The sequence below is a fragment of the Oryx dammah genome, unplaced genomic scaffold (genome assembly GCF_014754425.2).
Source record: "Oryx dammah isolate SB20612 unplaced genomic scaffold, SCBI_Odam_1.1 HiC_scaffold_13, whole genome shotgun sequence".
Classification (NCBI taxonomy): domain Eukaryota; kingdom Metazoa; phylum Chordata; class Mammalia; order Artiodactyla; family Bovidae; genus Oryx; species Oryx dammah.
Window position 1 is genome coordinate 17259272 of NW_024070197.1, and position 20865 is coordinate 17280136.

A 20865-nucleotide genomic window follows, 5' to 3' on the forward strand; every position below is an offset into this window, starting at 1 on the left:
CCCAGTCAACAATACTGGATTGGGTTGCCATTTCCTTCCAGAGGATCTTCCCAACCCAGGGATTGAACCTGAGTCTCCTGCATTGGCAGGTGAATTCTTTACCACTGAGCTACCAGGGAAGCCCTTTGACAGGATATTTTAGAGTAAATCCCAGACATCAGGCCATGTCGCCTATAAATACTTTAGCTTGTATCTCTAGGTGATAAGGCCTCCAAAAAAAAAAACAATACCTTTATCATAGGGGCTTCTCTGGTAGCTCAGACGGTAAAGAATCTGCCTTTAATGCAGGAGAACTGGGTTTGATCACTGAGTTGGGAAGATCCCCTGGAGAAGGGAATGGCTATCCACTCCAATACTCTTGCCTGCGAAATCCCATGGACAGAGGAGCCCGGCAGGCTACAGTCCATAGGCCTGCAAAGAGTTGTACATGACTGAGCGCTAACGCTTTCACTTTTTCACTTTCACCTTTATCACACCCATCTAGATAAATAAGAATTCTTTAAGGTGATGTGATACCCCAACTGAATTACATTCCCCCCCGCCCCGCCCCCATCGTCTCAGAAGTGTCTTTTGAGAGGTGGTTTGCTCAAATCAGGATCCAAACAATATCTTTGCTCTGCTCTGGCAGATTATATTTCTCAGGTCTCTGCTACTCTACACCTGCGCCTCCCCATCTTGATGATGTTTACTTCTGGAAGGATTAGGGTCACTTGTCTCAGAGAGTTTCCCACTTTCAGGATCTGGCTGGCTATTCTCTGTAGTGTCCAAACATGTTCCCCTGCGGCGCCTCTGCCACGAGTCCTGACTACTGGTGGCTGTATGCAGGGGCTGCACTGTTGTCTGTTTTCCAGTCCACCTGACCATTCACCCGCCAGAAAGGAATCACATGAGCACTGGCAGATTTTGCGAAGGGACTGTCTCTGGAAATCTACGTGATTACTATGAGAGCCAGTAGATCAATTCCCATCCCTTCTTCACTGAGATCTCCCCAGTAGCTTCTAATTTATTAGAATAAAATCTAAATTGCTCCTGTTGGCTCACCAGCCCCACAGGACTGGCCAGCCTCTCTGATGCCTCTCCCTAGCCCTAAGATCCCATCACACTGGTCTTCTTGTCTGTTCTTCTAACATATCCAGCCCCATCCGGGATACGTGGGGAATCCTTTCTCGGTTTTTCACCAGGCTGGTTCCCTCACTTGACATTTGCTCTTTAATGAAGCCTTCCAAAACCACCCTCAAAGCCTTTCTCTGTCACTCTTTCTTCTTTTTCCTTAGCAGTTACCACTAGCTGAAATTACTTTGCTTATTATCTATTTACTGACCATTTCCACCACTAAATGATCCGTTTCAGAATGACAGGGGTATCTCTGTTGTTCACTGATGTAGCCCCAGTTCCTAGAACAGTGTCCGGGACCCTCATTCACTCTTTTAGTGGATGAACGAGTGAACAGAGAGCTTCTATCTAACTTGATGTGTATATGCATCCTGACTTGCAGACCTCTGGGGAAGGGAAATTCATCCTTCTTCTGCCCAGCAACATAAAGTCCTCTGCAGGATCACTTCCGTTTGTTTCCACTTTGAGCTGCTGGAAGATGAAACCCTCAGTAGGGAAGGAAGGGGAAAGTGGATCATGGCCTTCGACAAAACCTCCTGCTTGGCCCAGCAGCTGTGCCCTTTGCTCCTGCCAACCAAACTGATTCTCTACAGGGCGGCAGAGTGCTGGGTCAGCATCTGACTCAAGGGGACCGCAACTTTTCTGTCCCTTAGAATGTGGAGCTGGACACAGCCACTGTGGTCGGTGACTGTGCATGCTTTCTCAGGAAGGAAGTCGAAGGCCTCCTGTGTGAGAGTATGCGTGTGTGTGTGCACACACATGCACACACACGTGCAGGAAGCATTTCACAACTCCTGCCCAGACGTATGGAGTTAGCTGGCAGAGAGGGAGCGAGCGGGAAGCATGAAGCAGATTCATGGAGCAAAACAGTGAGGAAAGCCTATGTGTGCTACGTCGCTCCAGTTGTGTCCGACTCTTGATGACCCCCATAGACTGTAGTCCGCCAGGCTCCTCTGTCCATGGAATTCTCCAGGCAAGACTACTAGAGTGGGTTGTCATGCCCTCCTCTAGGGGATCTTCCCAACCCAGGGATCGAACCTGCATTGACTGGCGGGTTCTTTACCACTGCTCCACCTGGGAAGACTCCTGAGGGGAGCCTGTAACCTCTGAGAAAATGAGAACTAGGTGAGGGGAGAGATGTGAGGTGGGGAGTAAAAGGGGACTCTCTTCCCGGTTCCCCAAGAGCACAAGAGCATTCCTGAAGAAGCTGCAGGGAGGCACACAGGGGAGGGGGTGGAGAAGGGGCAAGAAAGTGGAAAGTCCCCAGGGCTTGGCTGGTTAAGAGAGATGGAGGCCAGGTGAAGCTGTGATGACCTGGCCAGCAGAAGTGTCTTCTGAAGAGGCAGGTGGGTCTCAGCTCCTGCAACTGAGCCTTGCAGGAATGTGAATGCCTGATCATGGGGTTTTTCAAGACAAACTGGAAGTCTGGAACTGTATGCAACATCTCCCAGTTTGAAAAAACAAAATCAGCAGCTATCACAGCAACAAATTTATATGCAGAGATGACCTCTAAAAGGATTTTCAAGAAACTGCTCATGGTGATTGCCTCTGGGGAGGGAAATTGGGTATATTTTCCCTCCACTCCCAATCCCCTCCCTCCCCTGCTTTGTGTATTTTCCTTAGTACTTATTTCTCTGATTTATCCCTCGTCTTCCTCCCCAAAAGAATGTGAGCTACTGTGTATCCCCATGCTCAGTCATGTCTGACTCTTTGTGACCCCATGGACTGTAGCCCACCAGGCTCCTCTGTCCATGGGATTTCCCAGGCAAGCACACCAGAGTGGGTTGCCATTTCCTTCTCCAGGGTATCTTCCTGACCCAGAAATCGAACCCCCGTCTCCTGCGTTGGCAGGTGGATTCTTTACCACTGTGCCACCCGGGGAGCCCATGTATCACCAGGATCTGTGTTTTTGAAGAAGGGGTGGGAAGGAGCCTTATTTTTCCCTCCACACCGTTGGCGACTGTTTGGATTACTTGCATGTATTTCTCGTCAACAGAACACCTCTCAACAGTATTACAACACACATCACCAGGAGGGCTGACAAAGGCAGCATGTGGGCCAGATTCGAGCAGAGGATGCTGGTTTGTGACTTTATGTGACTGGTCTTCAGCTTTGCCCGCAATGAGGGCTTGAAGGCAGCCCCATACTCTGCTGGGCCCCAGGTCCCAGGCCAGGCTAGGGGTCCAGGCCGGCAGCACTCAGCAGCTTGGCTGTGTCCTGGGTTCAGCCTGGCAGGGTTCAGAGGATCAGTCTTCAGAGGCCCTGTTTGGGCTGGTTGGGAAAAAAAACAGTGGCCACGAAGCAACCCTGACTTGCTTATGCAAACACCTCTGACAGATGGGCTTTGCTGACAGCATTTTGTTCCCGCTCAGTCAGAAACCCCCAATTCGCTTTGCTCTGTGAAAACACACAGATGTTCTTGAGGCCCCAGTCTCTCTGCACAAATCCCTCCCAGAGCAGGTGCCACTGCGTGTCCCCGTGACATTCCCAGACTGAGTGTGTGATACCCGCAGCCTCCCTGGGGCTCAGGGACCAGTACACACGGGTCCCTTTCCAGCTGCCTCTGTCGAACTTCCTCTGCCTAAAAGCCCTCTGATCATCCTGATGGAGATGCTCACAATATGAGAGCCAGCCTGCCTGGGTTCAGACACTGCTGTGCCGTGGACTAGTCACTGAAACCGCAACTCAGTTTTAATCTGTAAACTGGGAATAATACCCTCTAGCTCAGGGTCCCTGCTATTATCACCATTCTTTCCTGTCTCTTTGGCAGGAGCTCTTCCCCCGCCCCCAGACAGAAGTGCACGGGGGGTGGGTGGGGTGGGGTGGGGTGGGGTGGGTAGAGGACCTCAGCAGAGCATGAAAGGCTGAGGGTGTCCTGCAGTGACAGGGAATATGGATCTGGCTTTTCCTACATGTGACTTGCAAGGGACGCTTGGGTTCTTTCTTTTTTAAAAATATGTGCTTGTTTACTTGGCTGTGCCAAGTCTTACCTGTGGCCCACAGGATCTTCACTCTTCACTGTGGCACGCAGCAGCTTTTAGTTACAGCATGTGGGATCTAGTTCCCTGACCAGGAATTTAAACCCAGGCCCCTGGCACTGGCAGCATGGAGTCTTGCCCCTGGACCACCAGGGAAGTCCCTGGGTTTCTTCCAGGGTTGCTTGGCTCCTGGCCTGCTTTCTACGATGGGCCCTCTGGCCCCCTTTTGATTCTTTTTTTTCCCCCTTTTGATTCTATGAGGCACTGATAAATCTGCTTCTGCCCAAGACTATCAAGTCAGGCTTCTGCTGCTGTCATCCGAGGACCTTGATGAATACGCGGTGCTGTGAGCAAAGGCAGCCATGAGTGGCAGAGGAGATCAAATGGGGTTTAGGCAGTGGCACAAGGAGAAGCAAGCGACAATGGGAGGCATTTGGCTGCAAGTAATGGTATCGCCCAATGGTGTCTTGGGCAATGAAGACATTTCATAATCTCATGGAAGAAGGAGGCCAGATATGGCAGCTCCAGGCTTGGGCCAGGTGAATGATGTCAGGTGCTTTCTCCTTCTCCCCCACCGTTGTCCTGCAGTGCGCAGCTGGCTTGCATCTTTGACTGCGGCCTCATGGTCACAAGCTGGCGGCTACAGTCATGCTTCTTGCTGCACTATTGGCAAGGGCCAAAGAAAAGATGATGTAAGAGCATTCTTCTTACCTATCTGCTCTAATCAGGAATGAGGACATTTGCCAGAACAGTGCCCCTACCTCCACAGACTTCCTTTTATGTCTCATTGGCCAGAATGTGGTCACTATGGCCACTCTATCTGCCAGAGAAGCTGGTAAAGCAATATCTGTGACCATTTCTGACTGCCTTTGGGCCAGGGAGGACTTGTATCTGGGGCTGGCCACACTGGTTCCCTGAAGACATCAGGGTCTGTCAGAAGAGCAGGCAACTTATGGTATAACTTGTGAGATGCTGGGGAACTAACTTGGAGCTGAGAAGACACTTCTTTATCAGGCCCCCAAAGCCTGGAGGCTAGAACAGCAGACTAACAGGCTGGCATCATGGCCCCAGCTTGGCTCTGAAGGGCCCTGCTCTGCAGGGCCACAGTGTCTACCAGAACCTCACAGGGCAGAGCAGAAGGGAAAAACACAAGTCCTCCAGTGTTAAGACATTTGTAGTTTGCTCCACGACTTCTTTTTCTAACAACAGCCCAGATTTCCCTTTGAGAATCTGCCTCCTCTAATCTCTATCCCATGGGCTAGAGAAGGGCTTCTTCTTGAGGTCAGGAACAAATCATGTGACCCAATCAGAACCACAGACTCAGTGATGGCTTTGCTAGAAGTGCCGGGGCTGAAGAGTGTGCTTTCCCTTCTTACCCGAAGTAGGAGAGGATGTGAAGGATGGAATCATTGCAGCCTCTTGTGATCATGAGGGGAGAATTGTTTGTGAAAAGTGAAAGAAAGTAAAGTCACTCAGTCGTGTCCGACTCTTTGTGACCCCATGGACTGTAGCCTACCAGGTTCCTCCATCCATGGGATTTTCAAGGCAACAGTGCTGGAGTGGGTTGCTATTTCCTTCTCCAGGGGATCTTCCCTACCTAGGGCTCAAACCCAGGTCTCCTGCATTGTAGGCAGATACTTTACCATCTGAGCCACCAGGGAAGTCTGTTTGTGAAAGGGGCTGAGGTTACAGACAATCTGGGGGCTTACAGTCACTATGTGAGTCTCAACATCAAGCCTGAACCTGAAGCCAACCCAATTCTACCTTTGGACATTTTAGTTACATGACGAAACAACAACAAAGCATATATAACAACTGGTGATTCAGCCATTTCTGGCATACACAAGTCATTCATTTGACCAGTAAGAACTAGTTAGTTCTTAAAACTTATTCATTCATTCACTCACACAACAAATATCTACCACACGCTTAAAGCACTAAAAACTATTCACTGTGGAGAAAAGGGAATCCTCTTACACTGTTGGTGAGAATGTAAATTGGTGCAGCCACTATGCAGAACAGTATGGAGGTTCCTTAAGAAACTAAAAATAGAATTACCATATGATCCAGCTAACCCATTCCTGGACATATACCTGGAGGAAAACATGGTTCAGAAGGATACATGCACTCCAACGTTCACTGCAGGGCTGTTCACAATAGCCAAGACGTGGACGCAACCTAAATGTCCATCGACAGAAGAATGGATAAAGAGGATGTGGTACACGCTAATACATACGATGGAATACTACTCAGCCACTAAAAAGGATGAAATAAGGCCAATGCCGTAACACGGATGAACCTGGAGATCATCATACTAAGTATGTTAGACAATGACTTAGAAGTGGAATCTAAAACATGATACAAATGAATTTATTCACAATACCGAAACCTACTCACAGGCTTAGAAAATGAAGTTATGGTTAGGAGGGGGAACAGGTGGGGAGCAGAGTGAGTTAGGGAGTTTGGGACTGACATGCACACACTGCTGCATTTAAAACAGATAACCAATGAGGATCGACTGTACGGCACAGGGAACTCTGTGATCAATACTCTGTAATAACCTAAATGGGAAAATTTGTAAAAGAATAGATACATGTTCCTGTAAAAGTGAGTCACTTCGCTGTACACCTGAAACTAACATAACATTGTTAAATCAACTATATTTCAGTATCAGATACAAATTTAAAAAACATTCACTCATTCAACATTTACTAGGCATGTAAAACTCATTCATTCCACAAACACTTCAAATCTGGTATTCAATAAATTTTTTAAAGCATCTACTATTATGTGCTACTGTTGCAGGAAGTGAAGATAGGGAATGGACCATGTCTTCTTTTAAGAATGTACATCTGGTAGAAGGAAGCCAGAGAATGAGTAAACAAAGACAGAAAACAAGGGAACTTCAAAGGGTAGTCAGTCATATACAGGAGTCAATGCTGTGACGGGGTGGGAGGAGGTCCTGCCCTGAAGGATCAGAGAGGGAGTGCCCTCTGATGGGGGTCAGGACTAAGAGAGGGTGCCTGTCGTGTTCCAGGTGGACTGATGAGCAAGGCTGACGTGTCCAGGCAGGAAAGCTGGGAGAGGCCGCGTACAAGGGGTTGTCTGAAGCCATGGTTCTCTCCCCCAGCTGTCCATTAGAGGCACCAGGGGAGCTTTGTAAAAATACAGGTGTTCCCATTCCTTCCTCAGAGTGTCTGAATCACCTGACTGGCGTTGGGGCCCAGGCATGAGCGTCTTTTAAGAGCTCTGCAGCTGACTCCAATACGCAGCCAGGGCTGAGAACAGAGGGAGAAATGGAGACAGCAAAGAGAGGAGGGTCTGACGTCAAGCCTTGCGAGGCCGCAAACGCCAGAGGGAGGGAGCGAGCACATCGGTCCCAGGGGGCTCAGGCCGAGGGGCAGGAGGGCAAGTGTGACGCAGAGGGGCCTGGAGGGGGATGTGGTCTGGGGAGGACCAGGGAGTCCACAGGGCTGGATGCTGCCGAGAGGATCACCTTTGGTGGCGATTACTGGTCTGAAGAGGGTGTCCCCGGTGGCTTCAGTGGTAAAGAATCAGCCTGCCAGTGCAGGAGACTCAGGAGACACGGGTTCGATCCCTGGGTTGGAAGATCCTCTGGAGGAGGAAATGGCAACCCACCCCAGGATTCTTGCCTCAGAAAGGCCATGGACAGAGAAGCCCGGTGGGGTACAGTCCATGGGGTCGAAAAGAGACATGACTGAGCAACTGAGCGCACACAGTACTGGTCTGAAGCGCACTGGTGATGACTGGAGGAGGTATTTCGGAGGACTGCCGCTCCAGGGAGCCTAGTTCACACCCCTCAGCCCCAGTGTTGCTGGCCCACGTGCTTTCCTTCCGCCAGCTCTTCCACAATCCTGGCAGGGTTCACCTCTGTCCTCCCCTGGCTGAGCTCTCTGGGCTCTGGGCTGCATACACACTCACCTACAAGAGTTAGCCCACTGGATTTTAAAAAATATATTTTATTTATTTGGCTGTGCTGGGTTTTAGTTGTGGCACGTGGAATCTAGTTCCCTGACCAGGGATGGAACCTGGGCCCTCTGCATTGGGAAGGTGGAATCTTAGACACTGGACCACCAGGGAAGTCCCAAGCACACTGGATTTTTAAGCCTCTGAATATCTTTTTTCTCTTCAGGCCTTGAACAGCCCCAAGTCTGTGGTGGACTGGAATCTAACATATGTGTTCTTGCTACGTGGGTTGGGAAGAGGGGAAGGATAATATGGTGGTGATGTTTGTAACAATAAGGCTAATACTATGAGTCTGATGGATCACATGTGGAGCTACCCTCATGGGGTGTATTAACTTGTGTGTTATCATTATCCTATTAAGTAGGGACCCCAGCATGCCCATGTTACAGATGAGGCAAGGGTAACACAGCCAAGTCGCAAGCTGGCAAGTGGGGCACCTGGGATGCAAACCTCAACAGTCTGGCTCCCATACCTTCCCTGCTCCACTCTCAATAAAAGATACAGCAGGTCCCATGGGTGTGCTGTATGAATACATGAGTGACGCATGAATCTTCGGAATCAATTCATAAGGACAAAGCTCTAGAAAGTCAGCAACAGCTCAGCAGATTTCAGATTAGGAGTCTGTCTGCTTTCTCCTTTATCTTTCCCCACTTTATTGGAAATCTGAGCAAATGCAGGGCCACTTCAGAGCTCCCCTAGGAAATGAGATGGATGGGAATCTCAGAAATCTCATTAGAAAGTTATCACGGCAGAGACTGCTCCATCAGCCCAAAGAACAAGGAGCAGGGCCTTGACTACAGCCATACACTACTGTGATCTATTATGTACTCTCAACAGTTCTGACACCAAATGTGTGGGTTTTCCATACCAAGCAACTCTTCAACTGGATGTCCTGCAATTTAGCTCAGTCCTCGGACTAACTACCTGGAGTTAGCACAGACCCCAAAGGTGAAGGGCTTAGTCCGATAAGACTGTCCCCACCTCAGACGCCGACAGCAAAAAGCAGGTCCCCAGGTTCTCCACACTTCTGTCCAACTTGGCTACAAATCAGGGGCTCCCAAGAGCCTTTCCTCAAGCTCCATCATGTGTGGTAACAGCTCACAGAACTCAGGGAAACACTACTTCCTGTTTTTAAAGGTTCTTTTCCCATTTAGGTTATTACAGACTGCTGAACAGAGCTCCCTGCGCTATACAGTGGCATAGTGTTAGTTGCTCAGTCGTGTCCGACTCTTTGTGACCCCATGGACTGTAGCCCACCAGGCTCCTCTGTCCACGGGATTCTCCAGGCAAGAATACTGGAGCGGGTTGCCATTCCCTTCTCTAGGGGACCTTCCCGACTCAGGGATGGAACTCAGGTCTCCGGCACTGCAGGCAGATTCTTTATTGTCTGGGCCACCAATGCTATACAATCAGTCCTTATTAGTTATCTATTATATTATATAGTAATAGGACTTACTATTACTGGCTTATTAAAAAGGATACACATGAACAGTCAGACACACAGGACAAAGCCCAGAAAGGTCCCAAGTGCAGAAGCTTCTGTTCCCATGGAGTTTGGAGTGTGGTGCCCTCCCAAGGCATGGATGAGCTCATCAACCTAGAAGCTCTCTGAACCCTCCTTTTCAGGGTTTCATGGAGATTCCGTCTCAAGGCAGGGTTGATTGAATCACTGGCCACTGGTGATTAACTCAACCTGCAGCCCCTCTCCCTTTCCCAGAGGTCAGAGGGCGGGCTGATAGGCCCAACCCTCTAAGCACATGGTTGGTTCCTCTGGCAACCCTGAAGCTATTCAGGGGTCCACCAAGAGTCACCCCTTCAGCATAAACTCAAGTAATGGTTGAAAGGAGCTCATCTTGAATAACAAAAAGATGGTATCACCCACATCTCTCAAGGGTTTTAGAAGCTCTTGTGCCAGGAACCTGAATGAAGACCAAAATATTTTTCTTACTATATCACAGTATCACATGCTGAGAATCTGTACTTTAGTATTTAACCTCAAAGAGCCCCGTGAATGGGTGTTTTTAACTAAACGTTCCCGGGCATCCAGGAAGGGTCCATGTTCCTACCTAGGAGTTAAGGGCAGCCCCACATGGGCAAAGGCAGCCATATAGAGCTATTTCAGTCGGAAAGGTCAGAGTTCCCAAGTGGCTCATCCTGCTTCTAATGATATAAATTGGTTAATGGTCTTCTCCTCTTGAAAGAATAGGAAGAAAATTGGAATTACACACTGAAATTTTAGGTGTGCATATTGTTTGTTGCTTTTTTGTTCTAATATTTACTTATTTAGTTGGCTGCAGCACGTGACTTCTTAGCTGCAGCATGTGACTTCCGATCTAGTTCCCTGGCCAGGGAATGAACCCAGGCCCCCTGCACTGGGAGCACGGGACGTTAGCCCCTGGACCACCAGGGAAGTCCTCATATTGCTTTATTTGAATCCAGCAATTCCCCTTCTAGGAACTTCTCCCTGAGGTGATCACCCCAATGCACCTTGACAGACAGGCTCAAGGTGGTTCAATCACAGGCGCGCTCACACTGCCCCTCTGCTGTGATACAGGAGCGCTGGAACAGCCCCAGTGCCCAGGAGCAGATGATGGGTTAAATGTGTCTGGCTGCCTTTACTCCAGGGAAGGTGCTACTGCTGTGATAAACAGTGAGGGGGCGCTGTGTCGTGTAAAGGAATCGTCTCCACAGCCTGAAGTGAATGAGCTTGGCTCCTACTTATGGAGTGCTTACTGTGCCCCGGGTGAAATGCTTACACACATGCACCCATTTCCTCCTCATGACCGGCTTGTGAGGGAGGGACTGAGGGACCTTTAAAGACATTTAAAGACAATGCATGGACCTCCCTGGTGGTCCACTGGCTAAGACTCCTTGCTTCCAATGCTGGGCTGGGTTTGATCCCTGGTTAGGGAACTGGATCCCACATGCTGCAACAAGGATCAAAAATGCTGAGTGCTGCGGCTAAGACCTGGCACAGCCAAATAAATAAATATTAAAAATAAATAAATAAAGCCAATGCAACTGAGTCCAGAGAGGCTTAGTAACTTGCCCAATATCACTCAGCTAGAAAGCACAGTTTGTTTTTTTACTTGGCCATACTGCATCTTTGCTGCAGTGCTCAAACTCTCTTAATTGTGGTCCACGGGCTGTACAGCGTGCAGGCTCAGTAGCACATGGCATGTGGGATCTTTCTGGACCAGGGATTGAACCTGCATCCCCTGTACTGGAGGTTGGATTCTTCACCACTGGACCACCAGGGAAGTCCCCCCAGGCCCATTAGGTTTAAATGAAGGGGGGGCAGATTTTGTTAGTGTGAGTGTGTATGTACATAAATCCTATAAAATATACAAGAAAGCGTCTAGAAAGACATCTGTCAAACTGTTAAGCAGTTACTTCTAAGGAGTAAAATGGAATGGAGATAAAGGAAAACTTAAAAAAACAAAATATTCTCCTTGGCTATATATGAACTTTTACAAGCATGCAAGTTCAAGGCTCTCTTCAAGACTCCTATGAGGCTCTGTCTCAAACCCAGATCCTAGAAAGAATGGGTCTTGCATGTCTTCTTCCAGACCTTTCTCTGAGAGTTTATAAGGAAATGCTCACAACTGCACAGGTGAGGGGCGACTCAGGCTGGGGTTAGGTTTTCAGTTTTAAAAGTGGAGCCTGGAGAGGGAAACATGGGCGGAGCGAAAGCCACGCCACAAACACCCTGATGGATGTGGTTAGAATGGAAGAGCCACCCCGTCCCCTGGATTGAGCACAAGTCCCCACCTCAGTCCTTTGGTCACCTGATGCGAAGAGCTGACTCACTGGAAAAGATCCTGATGCTGGAAAGACTGAGGGGAGGAGAAGGGGCCGAGAGAGGGTGAGATGGTTGGATGGCATCACGGACTCAATGGACATGAGTTTGAGCAAGCTCCAGGAGATGGTGATGGGCAGGGAAGCCTGGCGTGCTGCAAGTCCATTCGGTTGCAGAGTCGGACATAACTGAGTGACTGAACAACCACCACCTGGCCTCTAGTGCCACGGAGTCTGAAAAATACACATCTTTCCAAGTGGAGATTCCTCTGTGACCTGACAGGATGCTTGCCCCTAGACCCCCTGAGGGAAGAAAGCAGCACCCATCTCGGGCTTATGTATTCCCCAGAGAAAGGGAAACAGCATTTACCCAAAATGCTTAAACTGGAATAAGTGCTTATACCCAGAGATGAATCTTTTTTTAAATAAATGAGTTAACAGCTCCATGGTTGCTTTTCTTACTTATTACCAGAAATCAGAGATGTTTCCTGATGTGACAGCAGTAGCATAGTGGTTAGAAGTAAAGACCACTCAGGTTCAATTCCCACCTCTACCACTTAGTTAGACCCTGGGCGGGTGACTTAGATGCCTGATACCTCAGTTTTCCCATCTGTAAAATGGAGATAATAATAAGGCATAACTCTTGGAGACGTTATGAACTAATGAACGTAGAGACTTAGAATAACCCTGGCATACAGTGATATATAAATATTAGTAGGTGGCTCAGTGGAAAAGAATTCACCTGTCAATGCAGGAGACGTGGGTTTGATTTCCTGGGTCGGGAAGATCCCCTGGAAGAGGAAATGGTAACCCATTCCAGCATTCTTGCCGGGGATCTTCCATGGACAGAGGAGCCTGGCAGGCTGCAGTTCATGGGGTCACAAAAGAGCCAGACTGAGCGACTAAACAACAACAAAAATTACCATTTTCATTTATGTAATAATAATATCTCAAGCAAACAAATAGGACCAAACGTGGCCTTGGAATAAACTCTGGTTCCTCTGGGCTCAGAAGCCGGCCCATGGCTGGCCAACCTTGAACAAGCCCCTCCTTCCTGGTGGTCCCAGAGCCAGGAGGGCACCTGCTGCTGAGTCCCTGGGGGATCGGGTGGGTCGGTTGAGGGTGTCACTACCTCCCTGAAGCACATGTGGATTGAGCATCTTGTTCCAATTCTGGGTGCAGTCCTGCTCACTTCAAATGAGACTTTGAAATGCACAATTAAAAAAGGATGCTTCCTGGAGTCCGGGCACACGTGCCAGGCCCACCCAGGAACTGCAGCCGTGGCTCGAGGAGTGGGGGACAGTGATAGAGCCGGGCTGGGGGCCTCTGTGGTCAAGGGGAGATCCTTCTGGGAAGACTTAATCAGGGGCACAAGCCCCTTTCCAGGAGTCAGACATCCCTCAAGGGATCACCCCGCTTGTACATCCAGTGTCATGCCACAAGCATTGTGTGGTCGTCCATTTATTTATTTGGCTGTGCTGGGACTTAGTTGCGGCATGTGGGATCTAGTTCCCTGACCAAGGATCAAACCTGGGCCCCCTGCATTGAGAGTGTGGAGTCTTAGCCACTGGACCGCCAGGGAAGTCTCTGTGGTGTTTATTTTGATACTGAAGCTTTTCTGTCAGTGGCTGCTGCCTTGAACCCCAAGTGTTCCCACGATCACTGTTTCAGACAATGCTGGGCCCACAGGGGCTTCAAGGACCCTGCTTCTGAGTCTGCTCTCATGGCTGCTGCTGGTCAGACTGCTGGTTAAATATCAGTGTCCCCCTCTCCCAGGGCTCACTACTGTGGCCAGGTCAGGCTGCCTTTGGAAGATGATGTCTTGTCAGCGTGGAGCCCGACTTGCTAACTAATCCCAGCTAATTGCCACTGCTAAGATCACATCTGCTGGGCTTGGAGATTAAATCAATATTTGACAATCTTGATTAAACAGAGCCAGGGAATCCTCATCAACGAACATCTGTTAAAGCCCTGTTCTTTCCAGCCTGCTCCTGGGGGGCCGGGCTCCGCTTGTCCTCACCTGAGGACGGCTCTGCGGTGGGGGTGGTTGGTGGGCAGTGGAGCCCCCCAGGAACACCAGGAAGCCTCCCCATGGTGAGAGGGCGGGGAGGGGGTGAGGGGGACACACAGAGCTGAGCCCTGATTTCCTGGGTGGTGCCCAGCTGCCAACAGTAACCACCCCTCCCCCATCCAGAGTGCAGGCTCCCTACAGAGTACTTGTCACAAAACTCTGAACTTAAATTTCCTAACGACTCTTGGAGGCAGTGTTCTCAGTACCTCCACTTCAAAATGGGGAAGGCAAGGTTCTGAGAGGGGACATTACTTGCCCACTGTCAGAGGAGCGGGGTTCTGAATCTCGGTCTGGCTCACTACTCCAGAGTCTGCCCCGAGATCACTCAGGGGGATCCCTGCACATGAGTATAAGTTGTCAAAAGAGGGAGCCAAATCTGGCTCTTATGGAGCCAGGAGCCCAGGCTGGAGGCCTGCTCCCAAGGTCCAGTCCCCTAAGCTACATGTAATAATGGTGGCCCTGCTAAGAAGCACTGGCCTCACGCCTGGCCCTCCTCAATCCACACTGCCTCCCAGGGGGAGGGCCTTACTGTTTTCCCCACTTTACAGAAAGGAACACTGAGGCTCAGAGCGGCAAGTTTCCTGTCTGAGATCACCCAGTGAGGAAAAAGGCAAAGGTGGGGCTTGAACCCAGGTGGGTGACTCTATGGCCATTGTAACTACTGTCATCTCTAAAAAGCAGGTACGAAGCTGTGAACATGGTGGATCTTCAGTAAACACCTGGCCTCTGTTCCTCGGTAATTTCGTGGCAGAAGTTAGGCTCTTGCTCTGGAGTCAGATCTCCTGGGATCAAATCCTGCCCCCAACACAGACCAGAGAGGATTAACAGTGTTGTCTTGTCAGACTGCTGGAGGAGCCCGAGATGACCCCTGTAAGGCCCCACTCCCCAAGGCACTCATACATCCTCAGCCAGGATTTACACACACACACACCAATAATGAAGACAAAGCAGCTCCATTCAAAGTACCTTCACGGGGGTGGGGAGTCAGACACCCAGATGTTCTGCAGCCACTGTCAACTGCCCGTCTCCAGGTCCACAGCAGCTCCAAGATCAGGGCGAGTCCCCCATCACCCACGGAGTCCTGGGTTTCCTGAGTCCACTGAGAAAACCCCAAGCCCAAACTACCAGGGCAACCAGTCAGTCACTCAGCCAGATAACCAACTAACCAAGCAGCCAGCTGGCCAGCTAGCCCTCGAGCTGGTCCCAGTTGGCGCCCTCGACCCTGTCCGTCTGCACCCCTCCCCCACACCTGTGTGTCTCCGCTTCACCTCTGTGTGCCTGTCCCCGTCTCCCCACGTCCCTGCCCTCGTTCTGCGTGTGTCTCTCTCACACATGTGCACACACTGATGGCCGCATCACAGCCCTGCACGTGGCGGGTCCCTGAGTCACAATCCCATGCTAATTCACCACGGGGGATGTGCCCCAGGCTGGCAGTCTCTGCCTGGTCCCTCTGTTAAGTTCCTTCCAGATTCCAAGTTCCCAACAGCTGCAGCCCAAGACCATACATACATATATACATACATGTATATATATCCAGGCTCAGCTCCACCCCGAAATGCAATCTTAAAAGGAAGTGGGCTATTTTAATTGGAGAACAAACTCAGAAACTTCAAGAAGTAATTTAGAAGAATGGCACACACTCTTAACAAACGAAACAGAAAATTAGTATTAAAAAAAATCCCAGCTACCTATTTTATGTCTATATAGTTACCTAGGTCAACACGGAGCTGAAATCTGGAAGGCTGTGCGCCAGCTGTAGCTGGTTACCCCAGGGAGGGGAGCCGTGGTATGCATACAAGCGATCATCCTGTCTTGGACCCTAAAGCTCCCAAACTTCCCGAAGTCACGCACCTTCACTGACACCAAACAGACCACCTGGGCTTATGTACTTGACAGACCACCTGTGCTATTATTTACTAAACATATCACGTGTGCTATTATTTACTTAAGATGGTCCTTTCAACCAACTCACTCACTAAAGCCTTAATAATAACAGTGCTGAAGTTATTATTTTTTCTTCTAATACTCATCAAACAAAATGCACAAATGCGAGCCTTCGTAAGACTTGTCTGTACATCAGTGTGAACGAGCTTTCATACCAGAAATGCACTGACATCAAAACCAGCATGCAGCTCCCAGACATGATCCTGAGGGGGGATTTAAAAAAAAAAGCAGCCGGATGGAGAACGACATAAAATGGGTTATGATTCCATAATGGTAACGTTCAAAAACAGGCAAAATGGAGCCATGATCTGCAGAGTTGTTTACACAGGTGACCAAACTTCAAAAGCAAGACACGGTGAGCAGGCAAGTCCTGAGAGTGGTGGCTCCTGGGGGTGCCAGCAAGATTCTCTCCTTGATCTGGGGGTTACAGGAGTGCTTGCCCTTTAACTGTTCTCCAAACTGTGTATCTACATCTTATGTGTTTCTCTGTGCCTATGTTACATTCCCCAGTAACAAAGTTTTTAAAAAGTCTTTTGTATTGTAGGAATTCTTTTTAAAAATGAGATCATACTTCTGTTACATAATATGAGTATTATATACTATTGTACTCATATTATGTAATTTTAAAAAGCATGTAAATATATATGTGAAAGTCTCAGCTGTTTGATCTCTGCAGACCCATTCTGAAGTACCTGAGGGTCAGTTTTATGCCTTTGTGGGTGGTGCATACACATACCCCCCACACACACCCCAGTTGCTCTCAGTCTCTCACACACACCGCAGTTGCTTGTGTGCGTGCACACACACATACACACACATCCCAGTTGCTCTCACTCTCCTGGTGCACGTACACACACACACCCACCCCGGTTGCTCTCACTCTCCTGGCGTGCACAGATGTGCATGCACATACACACACCCCCACCCCAGTTGCTCTCACTCTCTTTTCACTCTCCTGCCACACACACATACACACACACACAGTTACTCTTGGCACGTGTGTACACACACACACACCCCTGTTGCTCTCGCTCTCCTGGAACACACACACACACCCCTGTTGCTCTCGCTCTCCTGGCTCCTCATTCTCCTCTGTGAAAGGATTCCACTTCCCAGAACCTGCAGGGCCACTTCGCCCCTGTGAACACAAACACCCTGGGCAGGCTGGGGGAACGTGTACTTCCTCCTAGCCCTGGGTGGGGAGGCGGGTGCAGGAAGAGGAGGGGTATCTCACAGTATCAGGTTCAGGACAAGTCGTCAAGTGACAGCTGGGGACAGGGTGGGAGGGACAGACACCCACCTGAGAAACACAGGAGGGCTTCCGGGGCACAGGGCTGGGTGGGGTCCCGCCCCTGCACCGTACCAGTGAGCTCTGAAGGGCTCCTGACCCGAGGCTGGGTGCACAGCCGCCTCTAGGGCCCACATATCCGCTGACAGCTGGTGAGGACTACAGCTCTGTTTGAACAACACCATAATCAAACATCCTTTCCCAGGACTGCACGCAGGATAGGTACTCAGAACAAGGCCTCGGCTGAGGAAGACAGGCTGGAAGGGGCACTGGCCGTGAGCAGACGACGGCAGGGGCTCCCTGGGAGCTCAAATGAGCCCAGGACACCACACCAGGAAACCAGCCACTCACGTGCAGGACAACCATTTTTTTAAATGGTCACAGTTGGTGAAAACTTTTAAGAGGAAACCTGGCAACAGCTTTTAAAAAGGTTCTCATCTTCCAGTAGAGCTACTTCTGGAAACGGATCCCAAAGAAACAGTTAGTAATGAAGAAAAAAACTCATGGCATTGGTTATAAAGGGGGAAGAAAAAAGAACCAACCTCAATGTCTAACAGGAGAATGGTTAAATATATTACTATATATCCTTATGACATTATACATTATTATTATAAATACAGATGCAATCATAGAGAAAAGATTGGGGAAAAAATTGCAAAATGTTCATCAGGGTTATGTTTTGGAGTTGGGACTACCAGTGATTTTGTTTTTTAATTTATTTATTTGGCTCCACTGGGTGTTAGTTGTAGCATATGGGATCTAGTTCCTGACCAGGGATCAAACCCAGGCACCCTGCATTGGGAGCTCAGAGTCTTAGCCACTGGACCACCAGGGAAGTCACCCAGTGATTTTTGAAAATGTGTTCTTTATACCTAAACATTCCTATATTTTCCCAATTACCTTTAATAAATGCTTTCAAAATCGGGGGAACAAAGCAGTAAGGTTTCATCCATTTAATTGATTTCCTTTCACTAGAGGAATGTTTCCTGAAGTTTCTGTAATAAAGGAGTGCATGAAATAGACCCCTCTGCCCCATGGCTGGAGGGGGAGATATACATGAATTGCGTGCCCTTAACAAACACGCACATTAGAATAAGCGATGTGAAGAAAGAAAGAGCTGATGGAGGACAAGAACAGGGTGCCGCAGCATGGGTGATCAAGGAAGCTGTCTCGGAAGTGGTGGCATTTAAGCCCTGAAGGATGTGAAGTTGACCAGAGAAGGGAGGGTGGTAAGTGAGGAGTAGAGATGAAGAACAAGTGGAAAGACCCCGGAGTGCTGAGGAGTCTAGAGTTGTCCCTCATGGCAGATTTAGAAGGCAGTGACCCAACTTAGCTGCCACGTAGATGGTGAACTTGGGAAGTGGCAGAGTTAGTCCCCCTGGGAGCTGGGGTAGCCATTCCCATAGAGGGCAGGAGTGGCCTCACCCAGAATGGAGGTGGTGCTGATGTAGAGAAGGGGAAGCGCGTGGACTGGAGAGGATCTGGCTGCCTCCTCACAGGAGGAACCCCAGGGCACTCAATCCTAAACTGAGTACCAGGTGGGAACTAGCTACAAGATGCAGGCTACCACTTTGCTCTCAGCCCCACGTTGTTCAGACTACAGAGGGGCAGATGGGAGCAAACGAGCCATTACAAGGCAACGTGTTTGGGCTGACAGTCACCTGATAGGGCTGGGTTCAAGCTGTAAGCAATGTGACAGGTTTCCAAGGAAAAGCCAGTCCCTACCCTCTGATGGGGTAGGAGGTGCAGTTTTTCAAATCTTTCCTGGGCAGGCTTTTTGTATGTGTTGCTCAGGAGACCTTAAGGCAAGGAGCATGCCCAGTGGGTAGATAAGGAAACTGGGTGCAAATCATGGTGTTTCTTGATAACAAGAGTAAGAATTGGGGCTCTCAGTTGTGAGAATACTATGACTCTCCACCCAGGCCTGCTCCCGTGCTAAGCACCCGTGCTAGCCATCCCCCGCTGAATGGTTCGTACTTGTGTCTGCACACACTTCACTGCAGGCGGTGGGTGGTGGTTTAGTTGCTAAGTCGTGTCTGACTCTTGCGACCCCATGGACAGTAGCCCTGCCAGGCTCCTCTGTCCATGGGATTCTCCAGGCAAGAATACTGGAGTGGGTTACCATTTCCTTCTCCAGGCGATCTTCCCAACCCAGGAATCGAACCTGGGTCTCCTACATTGCAGGCAGATTCTTTACCAACTGAGCTACAAGGGAAGCCCATGGACTTCACTGCTGGCTGTCAAATCCATTTTTTTTTTCTGAATTCGTTTGGAGCAGCAGGATGTACATACAAAAAGACTGCCTTCTCAGGTTCCCTTGTAGTTATGGCTAAATAGGTGTCTCATTCTGGTCAACAAGAAGTTAAGTGGAAGTCCACTGGGCATGGGGGAAGAGGCCTTCTGGTAAAGTTATTGCTTTCCAATAAAAAGGAGCACATCCTCTGCATCCTTCTTCCTGGAATGTGGATGCCATAGCTGGAGGTGTGTGTGGCAGCCATCCTGTGACTGTGAGGCTAAAAGCCACATGCAAGGATTCAGAAGCCCTCTCTCCCAGCCAGTGACCCTGTGCCAGTCCACCCACTCTCCATTTCCTTCCCATGTGCAAGAGAGACTATGTTGCGATATGAGGTCCTAACCAGATCCTCATTTTACAGATAAGGAAATGGAAGCTCTTCAAGGACCGGGCACTAGCCCAAGGTCACGTACAGCCAGGAAGAGATAAGGCTGGAATGTGAGCCTGTACTCTAACCACTTCGTAGTATCAACAGCTCCTTGAATCTTAGTGAAGAATACTGGCTTTGCAGAAAACCTGGCTTCAATTTGCTTCTCCATTCAGTAGTTTGCTTGTCTACCCCGCTTACTAGAAGCACGAGCTTCCTTTGCTCCTTTGCTTTGGGTGTTCCCAAAGGAGCAATGACCAATGCCCTCTTATCAGTCAAGACTGTACTCTGCTACAGGTAAGCCAGGGAAGGTGGAGTGACTCTTCTGAAAAATGGGGGCAACCACCTGGCTTTACAGGGAGCTGTGAGGGTTCAATGAGGAATGAACGGAAAGCACAGTGCCCAATAACTGGTTCCATTATTACTATCACAGAGGTACAGTGTGGATCTCCTCTTCCAAAGACCTCTTCTTGTGACCAAAAGCGTTCACCATCTCTAGGGGATTCCTGGATGCAAAGATGATTTCTTGACACAACCCCTAACCCTCACCGAGTCACCGAGATGATTTCTCACAGGCCAAATACCCCCAGGATTCCCAGCGAATTCCCAACGACTCTTCCAGCAGCCTCCTCACTCCCTGCCTTGCATTGGTCTTGTCTCTGCTTGCTGCCGAGACCAGAAGTCTTTTCTCTGGACTCTTGCTTGCTCTCTCTGCTTGCTTGTCTCAGTGGCTGCCATGTATGCCAATCCTTCCTCTTCCGTAGGCCCAGTTCCCAACCCACCTCCTGGGTGAAGCCTTCCCTGATTTCCCCAACCCAGCCGGCACTGCCCCTCAGGAAAGCTACGGGGCCCCTCTGTCTGGCCCACTGGCTGCCTGATGTGGTGTCTGGAAAGGCCGGCTACCTGGCACTCCTGTTGGGTGCCGTGTTAGCCTCCACAAGACCAGCTCCTGTGGTCTTATGGTCTGTACCGACTCTCCCAGGAGTGCTGGCAAGTTCAAGTCCATCTGATGAATGGGACAAAGAA

At 49.6% G+C, this 20865-nt stretch overlaps 1 protein-coding gene across 4 annotated transcripts in view; it reads right to left on the minus strand.

The window, feature by feature from the left end:
* SIPA1L3 (signal induced proliferation associated 1 like 3) overlaps positions 1-20865 on the minus strand; it is a 251978-nt gene that overhangs the window by 105716 nt on the left and 125397 nt on the right. The gene's annotated exons all lie outside the window — the stretch shown is intronic.